Here is an 8935-nt window from a genome sequence, read left to right as displayed (position 1 = left end):
ACTGGCTCGGAACCTGATCCTAAACATGACCCCTCTCCTGAACCGCCATCTATCGGCCTCGATCGTAGTACCACCATTCTGCAATACATAAGTAACAATCGTTAGTGATATTGATACTTCTTGAGGGATCACAACTACCACAAGTTCCCTGGTCTTATCTTGGCCTTCCTTGGTTCGGGTACGGATCCTCTACTTTCAGTATTACGGGCCCATACTACCTTCCACATCTATCCGTACCTTTTTCAAGGACTGCCTTGACTCCACCAGGTCCCTTTCACTACCACTGAGCACTGTTATACTCATCCTAGGCTTTCCCTAGGGAAATCTCTGATTCTTCCCTATCCAGTCCTCAGCTGCTGCAGGCCTCCTTGTAATGCCAATTAGCCACTACCCGAATACCATCACCTGTGATTAGGCTCAGATAATCCTTCGAGTACCCGACTCGTTCCTACAACGGTTGAACTCAAACAAGAGTTATGCAGTAGGATCAAATCCGACACTCTAAGATTATTCAAACCTGATCACATGTGATGTGACGTATTCGTCTAATGGTTAACTCCCATTATTCATAGTCCCACATAGCACGAAGCAAGCAACATTCAAACAAGGGTAACAATCTCAGTCAGCTCTATTTGCTTACAGGAACTGTACTAGCATACAATGCTAAGCTCATACCATCAGGCATAACCTAATCAGGCTATCCTACTTGCTGTCTACTCAATACTAGCATGCAATTCTCATACAGCTGAGACACATAAAGCAGGCACATAAGGCATCACTCCTAGACCCTTAGTCCTATTCTAGCATGTTGCTCTACAAAAGCTGATAAACATAACATAAACTTGTATGGGTATTTTGGGGAATACTTACTTGAGCTCGGCCGGTCGCGCACATCACACAATTCGTTCTTTCTCAAACTCTTTTCTTAATTTCTAGAAAACATTTCTTTTAGAAAATCTTTTAATCCCTCGATTTGAGTTCAGACACCCCCGAAGGTGTGTCCGAATCCCTCAAACCATGGCTATGATACCAACTTGTAACACCCCAAAATTACAGGTTAAAAATTTCATTTTTAATTTAGGTTAAAACGTAAAACATCATTACAAAACATTCATGATAATAAACCCTGTCTGAAAACCGGTGACATCATAATAAGAATTCAGAGTACATCCCAGAAAATCCATAGTGCGGAAAAACAAAAGCGTATGTGTGATATGCTGCTACCGCGCCGGCTCTTTTCCCTTAGCTGAAGAGGTACCTGAAACCAAAACTGAAAACCGTAAGCACAAAGCTTAGTGAGCTCCCGCATAATACCTCATACCATACAAGCATATAACATACAACATTCAACTAGGAGTTACGGGCCTCGCCCACACACTAATACCTGGGAGATACGGGCCTAGCCCATACTCCACTCTCGGAGAGATACAGGCCTTTCCCACACTCAACCGCTAATCCATAACATACAGGTATCACACATACAACAAGTATAGACAACTCTATCATACTGACACATATATCATAATCAACTAACCCAAGAAATACGGGCTCAGCCCACACTCTAGTGCTAACATCTCGTCTACACGAGTCGGGCTTGGTGCCGTAGACCCGTTCCTACTGGAAGGAAAACTCACCTCAGAGTAGTTGTTGATCTGTGTGGGAATAGTCTGTCTGTCTGCTGCTGCTGCTCCAGAAATACTCCGGCTGTAATTCCCACCAAACACTTAGTCAAAAACTGCTAACTGTCCTTTGGGTAAAACGACCATTTTACCCTTGATCATGCCCTAAGTCAAAGTCAGAGTCAACTTCCAGTTGACCCGACTCGCCGAGTCGGCTCGCCAACTCGTCGAGTCCATGTCCAAACGACTGACCTGGATTCTGTTTCTACTCGTCGAGTTAGGCGTTGACTCGACGAGTTCTCCTTCCAACTAATGTTCAAGTCCTTCATCCTACTCGCCGAGTTGTACGAACAACTCGTCGAGTTCATCTTCATTCGATGAACAATTTATACTGTGACTCGCCGAGTCGTATGAACAACTCGCCGAGTCTGATCTTGATCTAAGGAGATTGCCTTGAACTCGCCGAGTCAGGGCATCGACTCGTCGAGTTCGTTATGGGTGAGTTTTAGCTTCCAACTCACTGAGTCCACCTGGACTCACTACACAACTCGACACAACTAAAAGGGGATAATCTCAAAGACTCGCGACTAGACTCACCAAGTCAGATGAGCGACTCGCTGAGTCTGTTTCATGCAAGAGCCATATACGCGATTTTGCTCAAATCTAGTCCATTCCATTCATAGATCTGGGTTTCTAGAGCATGAATAACACGTAAAGTTTCCAGCTTTATGTGTAGATATTCATCCATGAGGGTTTTAGGGTTCAAAATGCACCAAAAGAGTAGATCTAAGGTCTTCATGCAATATGGGTCCATAAAGGTAGTAGATATGAGCTCCTATAGCTCAACCAAGCCTAGATCTAGAGGCCAATCAACTTATTACAAAATATGATGCACATACAAGCTTGGGGAAGGGCTCAAGGAAGACTTTAATGGAGTTATAAGCATATAGACAGGGGAAAACGAGTTTTACCTCAAGGAAATCACTGAGAGGACACTAAGATGCTTGGCTTCCTTCCCTTCCTCTTGATCTACTCCACTTCCTTCTCAAAATCTTCAAGAACACACACTAAAATGCCTCAAACTCACAAGAATAAGAGCTAGAACGTATGGAGAGCTTTTGGGGGTGAATGGGGTGGAGTTGGGGCGCAAATGGGTGTTTAAATAGGGTGCAAACCCTTTGAAATTAGGGTTTCATCAAACAGCGCAGACTCGCCGAGTCCCTAACATGGACTCGTCGAGTCGCCATCTTATCCGCGCCGCAAAGTCTCGTCTCTACTCGACGAGTCGGGCCTCCAACTCGCCGAGTCCACGACCAAAAACACAATTACTAAGGCAAAACTCACGTACCAGGAACCAGGTGCTACAGGTACTTTAGTAGTGTGAGGTGAGTCCTCTTCCACTAGGAATGGGTCAAAGGCACCAAGGTCGGCCCGTTTAGTTAGTAGTAGTTCCAGACTACGGTCTAATGTCGGGTGGGGCCCGGTGTAGGTTTATATGCTTTTCCGGGTTTCGATCTGATGTGGGGGAGGTCCCAAGTTTCTTGTATGCTTGATGTCTTTGTGATTCTTGCATGTGTTTGTATTTGTATGTTTCCGGACTTTGGTCCGATGTCGGGGCGATTCCTAAGGAATGTTAGTATGTTTCCGGATTTCGGTCCGATGTCGGCCGGGGCTCGGGAAAGGTTTATATGTTTATGTTATGTGTATGTTATATGCTTGAAGATATTTTATATGTATACCGGACTTTGGTCCGATTTCGGGCGGGGCCCGATGCTGTCGGATGACAGGCGGGGCCCGATGCTGTCGGATGACAGGCGGGGCCCGATGCCAGCAAGCCGATGTCGGGCGAGGCCTGATGTAGCAGGCAAGGCCCAATGTTATGTTTATATGTTTATGGTTATGTGATTATGTTTATGTAATAGTTTACATGATCATGTGTATGCTGAGCTTTGCTCGAAGCCGGGCGGGGCCCGATACCGGGCGTGGTCCGATGTAGCAGGGCAGGGCCCACGATTATGTTTATGTGACATGTGTACGGTATGTGGTAGTTTAGGGAGACTCACTAAGCTTCATTCTTACAGTTTGCAATTTTGGTTTCAGGTACTTTTGGTAGCAAGGGGAAGAGCTTGGGATGATTGCAGTGCATACACCATTTGTTCAGCCTGGGATGTTTATACTCTGATATATTTCATAGATATTATGATATTTTGAGATACATGGTTTATGACTTTTATGTGATGGATGATATTGATGGTTTTTACTAATGAATTAAAATGAAATTTTTGGGCTATATTTTCGACATGTTTCAACGTGCTTTATGCTTGTCAATAGAACTGTTTGGATTTTGCTTGACTTTGAAAATCCACTTGCAGCTGTGTATATTGACATTAGGAGGTCGAAGGACAAAATCCCATGTCTGATTTTAGTGAAGAGCATTGAATTCAGCTTTCGTGGCTTTTTTCCATGAGGGCTCAGTGAGTGCCAGTCGGTAGGGAGTACGGAGTGTAAGGAAAGCTCGTTTATTGGGATCATATGTTACCGTCTCATCAAAATATATCCGAGGAAAAACTTTTCTTGCACGACCACGAGTTGTAATACCTAATGACGATGGAACAGAGGTTGGTGGGGTGTCAATGACCGGTGGAATGGTGGTAGTATCAGCAGGAAGAGGCGGTGTCGTTGCTGTTTCATTGACTGTTGTGGTTGTCATTGGTGTACCAGTTGATTTGTTTACTACATCTTGTTGATTTGATGTAGACGACACCTAAGTTGATTGACAAGCACCTGTATCTACATTGGTGGTTGTACGATATGACAACCCGAAATTTCTATCTTGAACAATAGATCAATTCAATCCAAATTAGACTCGTTTTTCTATCTTTAAACACTGTTTAGGGTCTATTTAAATGTTCTAAACCTAGTACGATTAACGTAGGTGCCTAGAAATGGGATAACGCGATGCATATCAAGCAAAATCGGGCCAAACACTCCAATACAAGGAGTCTGCGGCCGCACACTTGAGTGTACGGCCACACACAGGTGTGTGCGGCCGCACACCCAACCTAGCCACACACTCCTACCTATATAAGTCAGCCTTAGTCATTTTTGAACACTCTCTCACTCCTTCAAAGCTGGAACACATTTGCTCTCAAGTATCATCCAAATCTTCATCTTGTTCTTCATAAAAGTAAGTAATACTTCCTATGATTTGTTGGTACTTGAACTTAACTAGCCTTCTTCCCCACCTAGATCCATGGAAACACATTTTTGGTGTCAAATCCTCAAGAACACTAAGAACACCAAGAACACATACTAAACTTTTTTGAGTTTAACTATACTTCTAAGCCTCTAGATCGTGTAAACACCTATCATAGCTTGTTATAGGCCAAGAACACTTGAAGTTCTGCTGGAAAAACGCTATTTCTCACAATCTTTATGAGTGTACGGCCGCACACACCATGTGCAACCATACACACCCCTTTTAGGTCCTAAAATGGCAATAAACTCCATATAAGGCTAGAACATGAAGCGAGAAACCTTCCTAGATGAGTTCTAAGGCCTTAAAATACATTTTGACACACTTCATAAGGAGTGTACAGCTGCACACACACCCTGGCCGCACACACACCACTATGGTGTATTTTGACCATACACTCCCTTGTATAGCCATACACCCCTTATATACAATCATATATGATTGTAACACTTCAATATAAGTGTTTAATAGCCCCTAAGGTGGTCCCAATTCATTAATTAGTTGTTTAAAATGCTAATTGTATACACACATATGTCATTATATGGTTAATATGATTCGTTTGTGCTCAAGTCCATAATTGACACTCAACCTCCTAAACTGATCGTACCGTCACATCACTCACTATAGGTGAGTTCATACCCCCTTAATTAGCCTTTTAAATGTTTTTAAATGCTTTTATGGGGGAATACAAGTTGAATCATACTAGTTATTATATCAATCACATGTGATCAATAACTAGTACACAAATGGATTTACTATGCTTTAAACTGTCTTGTCAACAAAACTACTTCAAAATGATTTCCAAACACTTTTATATGTTAAACTCTTAATAAAACTTAGATTTAGTTTCCAAAACTTTACTTTCAAAACTCTTTAAACTCATATACTGTCAAATCATGTCCAATACATATATAGTTATATAAGTAAGGTTTGAAGGACATAGGACTGATAATACGCTCTATTTCATGTTCCTTGTTTAGTTGTGGGATTAGAGTCCCCTATTGTTTGTCCGAGTGTCGTTTCATCCTTAGTTATATATCATGTATATATGTATAGACATAAAAGCTTATTGTCTTATTTCAATACACTCAGATATACACACAACATTACTATTAAACTATAATAGGTATAGTTTAGAGGTATACTACTTACTATTTCTAGTACAAAGAAACATACAAAGAGTCACTTTATACATGAGTCAATACACACTATAAACAATACGTACACTACACTATACAACTGAACATACTATAATGAGAGTCAGAGAGAACATACTACTCACTGGACAGAGAGAACATTTACTAGTACACCCTATTCATACATACTATATACTATACTAAGGAACTTAGTATGATAAGGATCAGGGGAGACATACTCTACACTAGTACATACACTACATACACACTATATCATAAATGTGGGGCACTACTTCAGGGCATGATGATGTGTGTAAAACCAACTAGTTTTAATCCTACTAACTTAGACACAAAATAAACACACAAAAGGCAGTGTACCTATCGATTAGTAATATAGTTCAAGCAAGTAGGGTATCGAACACAGGGAATGGTAAACAATTAAAATAAATGCTATTATTATCTAAATAAAACAAATAACAAAAAGGGGGTTTTCTCTAGTTTTACAAGACTAGAAACTTAAACAATTAACTAAAACTTAAACGAAGAAACTAAGAGCTAAGCAAATAAAAATCAACTAAATTCAATAATAAAGAGGACTTCTGTTTAGGTTCGACTCATTTGTTCCCATGGATGATTTTATGGTAAATATATCGGATTAATTCTTCATTGGTTACCGACTAAAGTGATTAGATTCACATTCGTTATAGCTAATCCTTAGAAAACATATTAATTCAAGCAATGGCCAGTTGTCTAAATTAATGAATTTCCTAGTTTGTTGATTCGGGTTTAGAAAGACTTGTAATTAGCTAATCAAATTGGTGATTAAATTAACCTCTTGTTGATGGTGTATCACACAAGCTCACACATTAACTTACCTATCTTCAAGTTAATTCTAGTTTCACATTCGTTATTCCTAGACATACAACTATGTGGTCACGTAAATCATATGAAATTAGCAACTAAGAGATGCTCATACAACTTAATTACTGATTTATTAACAGAAGAATAGTTATTGTTAACACATAAGGTTCTTTAACAAGCTTAATAAAACATAATCACCAATTAAAATTAATCCTAATCAAATAATCAATCCATGTTCACAAATTCATCTACCTAAACAGAAGTTATGAGTTTTTAGCTCATCATTACAATGGAAACAAGCACAAAAACGAAATCAATTGGTAAAAACATAGTTCAAACAAGAGATTAGGTAAGATTAAACTTGATTTTGACTTGATTCTCCTTAAAATTGAATGTAGGGTTGATTCCCTTGCTTCCCACGCTCTAGCAGCACCTTTAGTCGACAATTGGCCTCCAAGGGTTCATCTCCCTCCTAGGGTATCGATCTGAAAGTCCCTTTATATAGATTTTCGCAAAACAGGGGCTACTCGGCGAGTCCATTGACCTACTCGGCGAGTCCATCACTTAAAACCCGTGTGCGGCAAGTCAGCGCGTCCAGAATCGCGAAACTTCTGACCAACTCGGCGAGTAATCGGCCCTACTCTCCGAGTACGTTTCGAATCAGCATTTTCTTAAAACACGAAAGTCATCCGAAATTGTGTCTAGTTTTCAGAACATTTTGAATCTCATCAATCAGAGTTACGGTTCATGAGATATGGCCAAAACACTGACGAGGGGTCAAGCTGTCCAGCAACATCCTTCTTTCTTCAAAATCCAAGATCCATGCGTCCAATCGCTAGTTCCGCTTCATTTTCCTTTCGAGCATGTATTTGTTGCTGAAAATGAAATATTTAATCTAATTAAGCACCTTTTGTTCATTAAATGAGACAAAATCAACATAAAGTATTAAGATAATGCATGAAGTTTATAACTAAATATGCCCATATCAAAATACCCCACACTTGACTTTTGCTTGCCCCCAAGCAAAACTAAATTTTAACACATCAGAATCATATAAAACAATCCCAATCGAACCCAGCCATTATGCCAAGACCGCAACGCATGCATTTGTGTCTAAAATTTTTCCTAAAGAACCCCCCATACTCCAAATACTCACAATCCTCATAAACATTCGCCCACTTTTTCCGAACAATGCTCATTTTATGCATCCCTCCGAATCCATCCTCAGAAAACCTCTTAACCTCAAGGTATTTTTGGTTGAGCAACCCAAGCATACATAATCTAGACAATTACAATTTGTGATACCACATTGGAGCTCTTTGGAATTCTTCACTTCTTTGACATTTGATCTTTAATTTCTTTGAATTCACCACCTTTTTGTTTGATTTTTGGTATCTTCAACCTTTTGAATTTCTTCGGAATTTTCGATCTTCTAATTTCATACTTAACTTTGATGCTCCAAAAATTCTTCAAACTTTTTCTTGTAATTCTCTCTTTTTTTTTTTTTAACATGTAACTCACTTTTTTTTTCACTCAAAACCTACATGCTTAAGCAAGGGCGCTCAACTTCAACCTTTATTGGTTAACGATAATAATTTTCCCAGATACATTTCTGGTACACGATGCTAAACATATTGCATCCTTCAAACTAAGCGAGGTCGTGTTTTTGTCCCATGATTTCACTGGAATAAGGAAGCCACAAATGCACTAGAACGTATATAGGCTCAACTAAACATTTGGGTTTTCATGCAATCATCAAATATAATACTAGCATGATCCCTAATTGCTTTACCAAAATTTTCTAAATTAATCCTAGCAAATTTTATGCAAAAATTTCAAAATTTAACTAGTGTAACCAACCAACCCCCTACCCCACACTTAATTTATGCAATGTCCCCATTGGAACAAACTCCCCTAGGATAGTAGTTGCAAGGTTGAACTTCTTCATTTAAAGCTCCATCATCAGCTGACTTTAGACATAGGAACAACTCATCCATGCATTGGGTGTCATTCATCTCGTGTGGTTGACAGCTCCAAAATATCGAGGAAAAAGCTTTTTGGAA

The sequence above is a fragment of the Lactuca saligna genome, chromosome 4, assembly GCF_052625555.1.
Source record: "Lactuca saligna cultivar CGN05327 chromosome 4, ASM5262555v1, whole genome shotgun sequence".
NCBI lineage: Eukaryota > Viridiplantae > Streptophyta > Magnoliopsida > Asterales > Asteraceae > Lactuca > Lactuca saligna.
Note: the sequence above shows the minus strand (reverse complement) of the source record.